This window comes from Helicoverpa armigera, chromosome 5, assembly GCF_030705265.1.
Source record: "Helicoverpa armigera isolate CAAS_96S chromosome 5, ASM3070526v1, whole genome shotgun sequence".
Taxonomy (NCBI): domain Eukaryota; kingdom Metazoa; phylum Arthropoda; class Insecta; order Lepidoptera; family Noctuidae; genus Helicoverpa; species Helicoverpa armigera.
In genome coordinates, this window is record NC_087124.1 from 183,704 (window position 1) to 196,943 (window position 13,240).

Genomic DNA, 13,240 nt, shown 5'->3' on the forward strand with positions numbered 1-13,240 from the left:
CAGCCGGGCCCTACGAGTTAACATGCCATCCAAAACACAGTCAGTCGTGTCCAAGATATACTTAGAAAGTACATACAAACTTAGAAAAGTTGCATGGGTACTTCCCTGACTTAGAAACGCAACCCACATTCGTACTTTGAAGGTTGATTCTTTACCAGATTATGGACTTTTTTATCCCTACACTACTAGGTCAAGTACAAACAAGTGACTAATAATAATGATCTATCTGTTATGATCGGTGCAGCTCTCTTCCCCACTGTTGTGGCTGGTACTAAGCACCGAGCTCCTCCTGAATGTTATTTTCATCGCACTTGTCGAGGTCGGTATAGCGTGCTCGTATGACTGAACACTATGTTTACAACACCACAGCATAATGCATTATGCAGTACTTACTCGAACACACGGTGTTAACAGTAGTTTGCAATTATTGTGCTATAAAAAAATTACATCATAATCCAACTTATCATAAAACGTGGTCTTAAAAAGTACTTACCGGGTTTAGTTAGTACTAGCTTAAGAGCATTAACTTTCTTATTTATTTATACTTAGTATTAAAGCCAGTACTTTTTCATTACCACGTTTTATAATATGGTGAAATGAGTGTCGTGGACATAAATATCTTAATAGGTACTTATCTGCAGCATGTACAAGAAAGTTATATCAAATTGATAAGGGGCACGCAGTGAGTTCTTCTAAACATTTTGTTCAATAATAAAGCATACTTATGGTTCCAAGAAAAATAAACCTTGAACTAGACTTGAAATCTCGTTTGTTAATACTTTTACCAAAGCAAAAAACGCTCTATGTTTACCGTTTAAAATATAACATACCTACCTTTTATAGAAAAAATACATAATCAACGGATTTTTATGGGAGAAAATAACAGATGAACATAAATTCTTTGGAGGTAATACATAATTTAATGATAAAACTTTTTTTTTAATTGATTATTTATTTTAGTTCCTGTTCCATGCGTGGCGACAGCTGACAGCAGATATTTCCCACTACTACCGGTGAGAGGATTTGTTTGCCTAGTCCTGGTGTGCTCAAGAACCGTATGTAAACATACTTCTATATTGGTTGTTAGATCCTATAAATAATATTATAAGTTACGAGGTAGCGTGGACTAGCTGACTGGGCACGGACGAGCCGGGGCTGGCGCCGTGACGTCACGCGGCGCGCTCGTCCCACGCAGCTTATTCACTCGCAGCTATTCAGCCAATCGCCGGAATTGCTTCAATTGTTCCTCTCTATTGTTTCCACTAATGACTCCTTATCTCAATAGGATTACCTACAACTGAACTATTCAATAGTTCTCGCAAGTATGTGGAGTGCCTGCAAGTTATGTGAAACTAGTTAGCTATGAAATATGTATTACAATAATTATCCCCATTCGTCATACGGGATATGTGTTTCGCTTTATTATGCTACGCGACGCTACGTAACGCTACGACTTGCTACGGAACGCTACGAGATGGTGACACATTGTACTGAGGAAATTAATTAAATCTTTTTAATAATGATATGTGAATAGGCACAGTCAAGTACAAACCTGGAAGATACAAGGGTGTACCTAACTGTACCTAACTGGCTTGACGTGCTGTCGACAGTACCTTCCTAAATAAGTAAAGTTGAATTTAGACACTTGTCTTATGCGCTATAAGTCGTAAGTAATGCACCTTCGCATAGTATGAAAATAACAATCAAACGGCATAACAATCTATGTATGATGTTACATTGCTCATCAAATATGTTGCCAGTTCTCAAACATATTAAAATTCTTTCATGTTCCAAATATGTACGTATTGTAATAATGGTTCTGTAATGTGATTATTAGAGGTATATTCCCACGGCCTGAGGGTTCCGTTATCAGTGAGAAGTGGCGAGGGCAGTGATCTCGCTATCAGTTAGTGGAACAGGGAGGAGCTGCGGGTTGAAGGAAGCCGACAATAGCCCCCGTGTGTTGTGGCACGGCGACCGGCGGCTTCTGTGACTGCTAGTAGAGAGTACATGAGATTTGACTTGACACAGATCTGAGTTATCAGTACACTGTTACTACTTGTTTGAAACTCTAGTTCTGAACTGGTGATTAAACCACCAATAAATTGCAGCTTGACTAAGTATTCTCTGTAATAACGTTACATCCATTATTTCACTTTATGGAAGGAATTACTTAATTCCTGACCAAGATAGATCAATGAAGCAAATAAAATTGGGTGGTAAAGACGTATAAAAGTGTGACAAAAGTAAACAATAGATTTATCGACGATACAGGAGCACTAGCGTGTGCTCGCTCACTGAACAACATTGTATGAGACTATGTCATAAAGATTTCATTGAGGATTAAATATATATAAAAATATAACTAAGTACTTATGTAAGAAGCAATTAGGTATCTACTGATTTATTTTTTACATTGTATTATAAGTATACATTTTTGCTCCAGATAAAAAATACTATCCATGAAGATATGTGTCATGTAATAGATACGGATCTAACCAAGAAAGGAAAAATATTTTAAGAAATATTTACTGGTCATGACTTTTTTTAAAGACATGTAGGCGTCGTCATATCCTAAGTGACTAGCGAGCATTCTGAGTAGGAATAAAGAAAATACGATTTGAATAGGAAGATGTTTATATTGTACTTAGTTGTTGTTGTTGTTCGCTTTTCTCCTTAACTACACAATCCGCCCGAACAATGTTCTACATGTCTCGCTACATGTTGACATGAAGTCAAACATTTTGTGGCGCTGTTTATACACGAGTTAATGAATGAGTCAGCAGGCTTCGTGCGCGGCTCCACGTACAGTTGCAGTAATTAAACTGATCGGAGTCAGCTGATGCAGATAGAGCGGCTTGTTAGCTAGTTAGTCTCCGCGTTGTAACGCGCCGTGTCGCGCCGTGTCTCGTCGTGTCGCCGCGCTTCGCAATTAACATCCACTGATCAACTGCTGCTCAGTACGCGATTAATTAGCGAACGTTGTGCGGCACCGGGGCGGGGAGAGGGGGGGCGGCCGGAACACTCTTACGATTGATTGCGACGCCGCGAGTATAAACAAAAACGCAGCACTAATTCCATTAGGGCCCGAAAACTAACCCCTCTATAAATCTCCGCGCGGCGCCCATTACTCGCGATAGTGGCCGCCCACCGGCGCCCGTCCGCCCCGCGCCCCCCGCCCGCCCCGCGCCGCCCCGCGCGTCATATGACGCGTCACGTGCCAGTACATCATGAGCGCTGCAATTTATGGAAAAGCGCATTTCCTCGCGTGTGGGGCGGGCGCGGCGTGGGGGCGCCCCGCCCCGGGGCGGAGGCTGCGCGCGCGCGGCGCCTCCCGCCGCCAGTGGGCGCGCGCTCTCCGCCAGGACTACACGCGTCGACGACTCGCGCTGAGCTCTCCCGTGCCTCGCAGTGCAGTGCCGCGCGTGCAGTGACAGTGATACCGACCTGCCTCCTGCTGCTCACAGCAACCAGCACCAGCACCAGCAGACCACCGCCCGGAGACTCGGGACCCACAAGTGAGTGCCCTTACATTACTATACGCTGCCTATTAGGGGTCGCTACGCCGACGACTTTTGCCTTGTTTTACTGACTTCCCATTTGCTAGAGACCGTTGGTCGAGGTTTTCCAAGTGATACGCTTTTAATGACATTTATATCATCATGATTACGATTATACATTTGCACTTTTTATGCTAATTGATATTGTTTTGATATTCCTGTTTGCTCCTTACTTCAATACTCCACAATATGTGTAACGCTTCATTTATTAACATCCGTGTATTTGTGCGTGTCACGTGAATACGGGGATGGTTTTGTTTGAAATGATTAACAAACGTAAAAAAGTTAATTTTGTGAAGCATCAACAAACGAAGTATATGACAGTGACAATGTAACCCGGAGGTTGATACTCACAATGATGCGCGCACGCATCCGCAGTCCCCGTTGAGTCCCCGACGACATAGTAAAGCTAAAAAAAAATAAAATATTGGTTCCAAATTAAGTCATTGCAAATCAAATTATACAGTTGTTACAAAATTATTTAGACTCCAGGGATTGAGTCAAGAACTTTTGTTTTGTTGCAAAATTTTAGTAGGCCAATAGTTTGTTTAGGCTCATAAATCAGTTTGAAGATGAATAGTAGTACGATCAGGTATGGAGCCGGTACCAGATCGACTGAAAACTTTGAAAGTTATTCTTTAAAAAACCATTTGCCGATCGACGATTCAACGCTCGGCCTGTTTCATCGTTTCATCAGGGTAGATACTTTTAAAGTGTTTGGTGACGACTCTATTAAGTTTACAATTGAAAGCTTTCTGAAAATATTCCGAAACCATGTCTAATTAAGTCATAATCTAATACTAAGATTACTACGGTGGTAGGAAGATAAGAAGTTTCCCTGCCTCAGCTTAAATAGAAATTGAACAAAACTATTATGCGTGAAAAAAAGCTCATTTGCCCGTGAACAATAAGACTGACACGACATCACCCTGTGTAAGCTCATAACTACGCTAGTGTTGTAATAACACTCGAGTGTTGTGTGCGAGTCGCTCTCGCGTGGTGTCGGCGCAGGCGCAACACTCGCCGACAAGCGCAATAAATCTGATAATTAATTGATCGCGGAAAAACTGTTCCGCTCGGTTACGTGCTAATAGCTGATAGTTCACGCTCTGCATGTGTGTGTGTGTGTACATCTACACACACAAGCACACATATGCTGTAACTGCAGGAAATTAATGAACAACACTATCGAACGCTTTGTCGATACACATTGTTGTTCTAGATAACATATTCAGTAAAAATCTATACTTAATTATAGCTTAGGAAATATACAAAGAAAAAGATAAGTTTTTTCCAAGATCACTGCTATTTATTATTTCTTTATTCATGACATCGATTTAAAGCTGACCAACCAGCTGTAAAACAAATATTCAAATGGAATAGATTTACAAATATACCTACTGATGAAGCTATTACCTCTCATGTATCCGTTACTCGTGAGCCTGAACAAGGCTGTGCTATTTGTAGAGGCAAGTAGCTGGTCGCCTAAGGGAACATTAAGTTACAGTTAGGCAGTGCCGGGCGCAGTTAGCGAGGAGGCGCTGCTCGGCGCCGGCGCAGCCATCGCGCGGCGCCGGCGCGGCCTGTGTCTGCGGCTGATAGCGTAATGTTGAGAAAGTTTCAGTAGCAACATAACAGTAGTGCGGAATGTGTTCCGAGAACATGGCTATCACAGTGGACACTCGCAGCGGTAAAGCCCGCCTGTGTTTTCCAACGTTAACGAGCTCACATTGTTCTACTCACGCGCTTCTAACCGCATGCCATGGAAATACATATACCTACATATACTTGCACACTTATATTTTGGAATAAAATACTTATTTCAATAAAAATATTGCATCATATTAGGTAAGGAGACAAATCTTTAAGGATTCGTTTTTTTCTAAACGATTTGGAAAATGGCAGTATAAGCATAAAGATAGTAGGTAATTTCACTATGAAAGCATCACTTAGTGCTGTAGTCGTTGTTACAATTCCAAGTTAGAAGCCGAGAGGTGGATTTGACGGCTGTCACCAGGGCTTGTTAGGTGATTGTATGCAGCTCACGCGATAAGCAGAAGACGAAGGCGCGGACAGCGGGCGCGCGCGATATGCGCCTAGCTTCACGTACCTCCAGCGCGTCGCTGCACAAACTTACTATTACTTACAAGTTCCAACGCCAATTAAATATTGTTCAATAGTTACCAGCATGACGTCAATATTGTTCTATTTAAGATGAAATATTATCGCGCTGTTCAGTAGGCGCTCACTGCAGACACTGGTGGCTACTTCAGCACGCGTTTATTGCAACAGGACATCTGATACCGCTCGGTAGTCACTTTAGAGGTGTTTATAGTAAGAGATCGTTCGATCGACCCTTTATAGGTATCACGTTACCGCAGGTTGTTTAGTGCGGAGGTAGTTAATTGTCGCGGAGTGTGGTGTTCTTGTTTTAATTGCTCTACCTGCCGCAACCCTTCTGACCTACATACAGACGGTATTGCGTACGTCACGCCGGCGGGCGGTGACGTGTCGCCGGCGCCGGCGCAGGTAACTCGCCGCAGAAAAAAACGCAACAACATTGGCATTCCAAACAAACGACAAATTTACGATGTCCGCATAGTTCCGGACACCGCACGACACCGGACGACGTCGCGCGATGTCGGACGTCTGATAACGTTCATAGTGGAGTTCCTGTCGCGCGCTCGTCCCGATACGTCATCGGCTGCTAATGGCGCTGCCGTGATTTATAATGACAATTTGAGGACACACACACAGAACTACTTTGTTAAGATTACCTCATTTAGTGCAACATTAGACGATATTTACATTTAAAAGGTACATATATGTATCTGTTTTACATGTTCTGAGGCTTTAGAAAAAAAAGCCTCTCATCATAGTTGAAAACTTCCTGCTATTACGGTATTTATATATTGTGTGTGATATGATCACGACAAACTTAGTTTTATTTAAATATCGATATAAGTTTATTAGTCGATGTATCAACTTCTTAAAAGTTAAGGACGTATTAAAAAGCAGCTGGAAAAAATTAACGTAATTATGTAAAAACAAAGCAGCCTTTTGGGCACGATCCCAGCTGACAGCGATGCGGATGAATATTTTGATACTTAGTTTTAATTTTTCCCTATAATAAGATCATTGTGTAAAAACAAAGCCACATTTCATATACACAGTTCATAAAACCTGCCAGTACGAGGTACCACGCTGCAGGTCTCACCCCTGTATATTACACAACACCCGGGGCCGGGGGTGCGCTGGTGTCCATTACGTGCGGCGCCCATAACCATGATACTTGTTTGTTTGTTTGTTTGTGGAGTGCGGGTGACGCGGGGCGGTGCGGGGCGGTGCGGGGCGGGGGAGGGGGCGAGCGGGCGCCACTGTCATTGATACATCAGCGCGCACCATTAGCCGGATTTTTTTCCGTCCCTCGTCATCGGATTAAGCTCTCGTCACCACACAAAAAACTGTGGAACGACCGGGAACATTTCGCACTTAGTCGCCCACCCCTGTACGGCGACCGACACGTCTTGATAAATGACTTAATGTTGACAAATGATCGCTGACAACTAAAATAAATGTCTGAATATTAGTCGCCGCCATTGTGGACATCGCGTCTGTTCGCAGACAGCTGTTCTATGTAGCGGCTAGTTAATCGTGCAATAAACTCCTCGCGGAATGATCCCTCGCTGTGCGGACGCGAGGAACTCGCGCCTGATGGGACCGGGGCGGACCGGCTCTTATTATTGCTATACTCTATACACAAAAGATTTCCATAATCATTTTTTCTACACTATATGGCTTCAAGTTTATGTGAAAAATAAAATACTAAAAACTAGCTGTCTTGAGAATTCTGTTGAAAAGGCGTACCTACATAAACAAACGTCTAAAACGTTCGATTAATATTAAATGTATTCGAATGCTGAGCAGTATCCTACAGTACAGATAGCCGACAGACAATAGAACTGGCGCGCCACCAGTCACCGGCATTCATTGTTTAGTCCACTTATCGTTGCGTTATCGGCGCTGAGTGGAGTGGACTCGATACAAAAGTATCGATACGCAAGTATCGAGTCGGCTCGGTCGCACTGCACGGAAAAAAGCGTGGCGCCTCCACATTAGGAGCCGGGTTATTTATAGGGGGATTAATAGGGTTGTGTGACGTCCTTGTCGCGCTAATGTCACGCGGGTATAGCGGTCTCCGTCGCACGAACAATTAGCCGGGCCCCGCCTGGCGGATAGCTCAATAACTGCGCCGGGAACAATGCACGCCGGTGGATCGCAGGGCGCGGGGTGCGGGGCGCGGGGTGCGGGGTGCGGGGGGCGACGTTTGCGCAATGTCGCCGTGGCTCGTGGCTCGTGCTGCGTGGCTCGCCAGCCCCGGGCGCATGCTGAGCGGGTAGCGCCCTGGACTGCGGACACATTCTCTCGCACTGACTAACATCTCCGCACTTACTTATCGCTCAAGTATTTCGAGTATGCGCAGGTTTGCGGACAAAAGGGACATGTCTATTGTATAATGTCATCGCATTTTTGAGTCCTTTTTGTGAACAGATTAACGGTATTATTTTAAGTTCGTTAAAATACTTACACGCATTCTTGTATTGGTTTTCTGATACAGTCCTATTATGATAAACAATTAATTATTCTAGTAATTATTACTTTTTAACTCATCAGTTACTCGCACATTGTGTCTCAGTACTCAGAGTGCTCTCTGCTCACAACTGAATCACAGTGAGATCAGTCATTATGATATGAATATAAGTTGATATTGTTATCTGCACAATCTTGATCGTCACATATTAAAACAAAATAAACTTTAAATAAAATACATAATACACTTAGGAATAAACTAAAGATAATCTTTTTCTGTTCTCACACCATACACTATACTTACAACGTGTAACGTTAAAGCGCAAACCCTCAGAAGTCCCAAGCTATTATTAATTCAAATGACCAAATGCAGAGAAATAAATTGATGAGAAGAATTAAATGTTTCATCAGCTGTCTTAAGTTCTACTGGCAATTCTGATCACTTATTGCATCTGTGACGTGTAACAAACATAAGAAAGTGTTATAATTAATCCTGCCCATTGTTCTGATCAAGGTATGTAACATCAAATCCGGTATTTTGTAATATCCAACGTTACGGGCATCAGACTCGAAGACTTTAATACAACTGGATTATTTCTGATTCTGTGTAGGCCATTAGTGTTCTTGAGAAAGCGACTTCTCAATAATTTCCCTAATGAGGTGCAGTGCAGTTCACGTTTCCCACGCGCTGGTCTCCGGGAAGTGCGCGTGCGCTGGTACCGGGAAGCTCGGCAGGTACCCGCAGCACCACCGCCGACAATAACCGAAACAATGGCTTTCAGTGAAGTGCGCTGCGGTAATCACCCACTTCTAGAAATTATGTTAATCACCACACAACTAGCTGACAATTATCGTGGGAAACATGTGACGTCGCTTCATGTTATTACTTTTCTAGAATAATGACCATCTACTTTAGGCCCAAGTACAACGACGGCATTATAGTCAGTTATTTTGACACAGCTGCTTACTGTGCATTATTTTCATTAAAACTGGGCCTTAGTAGAATATCATACGAGAAATATTAAACCCTTTGTTAAAATAAAGTACGATGATATGTTGTATAAAGAAGAATTTTTCACATTTACTATCATCTTAGCACAGACTGGAAGTATTCGCAAAAGCTGTTGATATTAATGTTCCACTGCAACTATGAAATACATATAAAATGGTTGATGTACTTTTTCCGAGTTACCGTAGTGTTTGCTCGTAGATCGCATGTGACGCGTTGATGTCTTTTCAACGCACAAAGTGTTATGCCACTTATTTATAATGAATGGTTTGTTTTCCTTAACTTGGTACGAATATTTAATCAAGTTGACTTCTTATGGAATGTGACATATAAAACCGTCTATCGTATAATACGTAACACATATACTACTTCGATATACTTATTACAATTTATGATACGCTTTCAGGCTTTAATGGTAAAATATGGTTAATTTTTGTATAAATTCAGGATTATTTTAATTAAATAATCATCATGTTTTAAATGTTAAGTGAGAAACATATGAGCCTTGGAATAAACATTAAAACACAAATAACTCCTACTTATCATACAGATCGGATTTTAATTAATTGCGCGTTTACAACCATATTTGTTTCTTCTAAATCGTTATGTTTTGAGGACAAAAGTGTAATAATTTACGGATTTGTTTAATATTCCACACTGATGATCCATCGACACAGCTGCGGATTACAAACATACATACATACAAGCCTGTGTATTGAGAACATGTTAATGAGATGTAAGTACAGTTTATGGAGCAAGTTTAACAGATTTTTTTATTAATCAATTTCTAAGTAATCCTCGAGGGTCTGTCCATAATTATGTAAGTCTCTGTTATGTCTCTGCTTTTTCTTCGACACACGTGAACCAATTAAAGTCGTAATGACGTCAATAACCAACATAGTTCTAATGAGTTCTCCACGTATTAGCATTGTATCACGTAGAGTGACATACCTTGACAAAACCGTTACTAGTCATCGTAAATTATATAAAGTAGTGAATTACGAGCGCCCCCCGGCGCGACGCCGAGCGAGCTGATCATTATAACATAAACATGTTCTCATATCTCAGCATCTCGGCGATTTACATCGATAATCATATTTATACTCTGCATCACAAACATCGCTTATATAAATACGTGAGGAAAGTTTTACGTTGCTTCACTAGCGGGGGGGGAAGTAATTGACTGAAAGCTTTATTATTTTGGGCAATGATAAGTTTCTGATGAGTTATATTAGTGGATAAAACTGCTTTTCTAAGTGTGTATGTACTTTATAAGTAAATCTTTGACATCAATCGTTGATTAAACGTGAAGGAAAACATTTCGGGGTTGGACTGTAATATGTCTGAAGTGACTCCATTGAGCAAGCGTGGTGATTGACGCTTAATCCTTCTCTGTGTCAAAAAACGCCGCAGCCCAGCAGTTAGATACACACTGTCGGTCTTGGAAAATCGATCTCAGTGGCGTGCACTTGGAGAGGCCTATGTCCAGCAGTGGACTGCGATAGGCTGATGATGATAATGATGATCGGTTTCTCAGGGTTTCAACAGCGTCCTGGGAAGACTCTTTGTTAAGTATAGCCTTTTTCATCCAGGATAGGTATGTTTATAGCTTAGGAGCTTCCGAACACTGCGAACTTTTAGTTGGCCGATAGTTTGTTTGGGCTCATAAATCAGTATGAATCGATCAAGGATTTAAGCTACAAAGAAATATCAAAAAATATGTATATATTTATAATATGTAGTAACATTGCATGATTTCACAGTTAATATAGTTTTGTGATGATATGAAGACGCTTCATGTGTCAGCTGCGTCGACCCCCGACGCCGCCCCGACGTGCTAGGGAAAAGGCTAGGCAGATGATGATCATGTTCAGACTTTATATTCATCCATCATTGTCCAGCATACATGTAAATCTTAAGATTTCGAGATTGGCGTTTAGCAACACAGGTGGCGATTTTTTTGTATTGAATAAAGATTATTCGAGTTGTTATTTTTAGAATACATATCAGTATTTGAATCAGTGATCTGCGAAACTTTTTGAGTCAATTAAGTTTATTGCGGTCAATCTCTCTTTTATTTAAATTATTTATGAGTTTGTAGTCAAAACACTGGCAGGAGAAAGCGCCTAGATAATAAATTATGTAGTACGTTCAGCACAATGATCGCAACACTCGTCAATAACTACTGTTTACTGTTGCTTCTCACTACTAGTACTGCGGGTGACACAGTCGCGTATACGCTCGCTTCATGTTCGAGATTCGATATTTGAATAATTAATGGTAAATTGTTTTTAGGGTTCCACACTTCGAGGGCAAATAAGGAATCCTCATCCACATTCAATCGTTGTCAATCTGTCTTTCAAATAATAAGAGGGAGTCTGCCGATGCACATCCGAGTCCGAGTAACGTCCAAAAACGTCACTCTTAAATATTATATTGATATTTGTCGTTGGTAATTTAGCCGCAACACCCTGATACATTGATTGCCTGTTGTCCCAAACAGCGAAGTTTATGTTCCTCAGCACAGTTTATGTTTTCGTTAGAGGAGTGATTAGTACTGATTGTGAGGAACCCTCAGAGCGCGAGGCAGATTCACTCGCGACTATTGTTTACCATCCGCAATATTAGTAATAAAGTCTTGACTATAATAATCAGACGTAGACTGTTGATTAGATACGCGGCATGCCCTCGACCTTGAACACTCCAGTTCATGCTCCGGAAAGTATCGGAGGCGCGTCTCCTCTCCGCTATGAGATATAGGTGGTGATCGTAACTGTTAAATAATATTAGTGACATGTGAAGGTGAGCGCGGTGACGTCACGCGGAGGCTCTTCCTGATGCGAGCGTGTGAGCTGCGCCTGCGCACATCCTGCAGCTGAGCGCGGATCTAGCCGCGCCGATATATTTAGACGAAGTGTTTGTATTAGCTAGATGTTATCGGTGTTCAGCCGGTTTGACGCCTCGGACACCTGTAGCGACACATGTTAACATATTCATGCAAATAGTTTCACCTGACGAGCCACGACAGCCTGTCTAACGCCGAAATGTGACCTTTACGCACATACACTGAGTAGTGCTGAACATGTCACATGTACCAGTCGCTCACTCATCATATTATTGTAAGTGTTACAAACACAAATAATCTCTATACTTTACTCCGCGCACAGATTTTGTCTCATCTGAATCAAGGAGTTCATCGAACTATCTGCGCTGTTGTTGTTTATCTTTATCCTTATTATTACGATAATAACCGCATTCCGCACAAGTGGGTCAACTTTTTGTTGTGCTATTAATATTAAAATTATTATACAAACGTGATATGATAAACAAAGATAAACAGCGCCTTATTTAGTAACTCGGTGCAACACACAGCTGCGCACGCGCCGCCGACCAGGATGTCTCGCGAGAGGAGACAATATTAGAAATCCAAACCATTTTACTATTTTTGAATAATAATCTAACAATTATAATAACGGCGTTCTCTCCGGAAAAAAATCTACAATTTGACATTTCAAATGCAGTTTTTATAATATAAGTAGTTAATATTCCAATGAATACTAATTCTATGATTTAGTGTTTTACGAAGCTTGTTGTCAACAACATCTGGACTCATGAAATATATATGAGTATCTAAATGTGAGCAAAGTGCTTATTTTTTATAAAGTAAGCCTTCAAATACTTGACAATTATTCCGAATATTGTGCTACTAGACATGTCTGTCTAGCGTTTTCTCAACTAACGATCGGACCTCTTCAACCCAGTTAAGGTCTCAAGAGAAACCTGATAACCCTTGTCAACTAAGTCAGATTTGCTAGCCTTTGACTGCCGGTAACGACTGCCATTAATGAACAAATGACATGCTGGACCTATCAATTTAAAGTACCTTCCGAAACTGAGGGATGAATCTATGACGTAGTTAATCACCCATGTGGACAAACTGCGACAGTCAGAATCCTTATCCAGTGTGTCATTGGATACTCAATACTACTGCCAAGTACCGACCATCGATGAGGAGTGTAAACTGTTGCTGCTATGGAGATTGCTTCGACTACAGCAAAAGTTTCTTTGAATCTGTGAAGAC

General features: G+C 41.5%; 1 protein-coding gene across 4 annotated transcripts in view; it reads left to right on the forward strand.

The window, feature by feature from the left end:
• Nucleotides 1-3,335: 3,335 nt before the first annotated feature.
• Nucleotides 3,336-13,240, forward strand: part of LOC110377653 (GATA-binding factor A) — a 44,123-nt gene continuing 34,218 nt past the window's right edge. For 2 of the 4 annotated variants that reach the window (XM_021336610.3, XM_049842303.2), the window contains exon 1: nt 3,336-3,518. The gene's annotated coding sequence lies outside the window, so the exon portion shown is untranslated. The remainder of the gene's footprint in view (nt 3,519-13,240) is intronic. The other 2 variants (XM_021336608.3, XM_021336609.3) reach the window with 1 other exon arrangement.